The following is a 296-nucleotide window of genomic DNA, read 5'->3' as shown; positions in this document are numbered from 1 at the left end:
TTCTTTGCGGGAGAGACAAAGGGGAACAGAGGACGGAGGAGAAGCAAGGGGACAACTGGCTAATGGGACCCACTCAAAGTTTTCTTTGCCCTGTCAGCATCTAATCAGCATCAGGGGAGACAAAACCGCTCAAGATTTGATTGAAACCACTAAAGGGTGCAATTAACCCGGTTTTAGTATTTTGAGGGTGCGATTTGTCCCGATTTTGAGTTCAGGGGGTATGTATCCCAGAGATTGGATTTGGGGGTGATTTGTGTACTTTTTTTTTTAGACCGCTGCAAAAACACGTACAGAGG

This window comes from Triticum dicoccoides, chromosome 6B (assembly GCF_002162155.2).
Source record: "Triticum dicoccoides isolate Atlit2015 ecotype Zavitan chromosome 6B, WEW_v2.0, whole genome shotgun sequence".
Classification (NCBI taxonomy): domain Eukaryota; kingdom Viridiplantae; phylum Streptophyta; class Magnoliopsida; order Poales; family Poaceae; genus Triticum; species Triticum dicoccoides.
The sequence above is the reverse complement of the archived record's forward strand: the minus strand, read 5'-3'. Positions refer to the sequence as shown.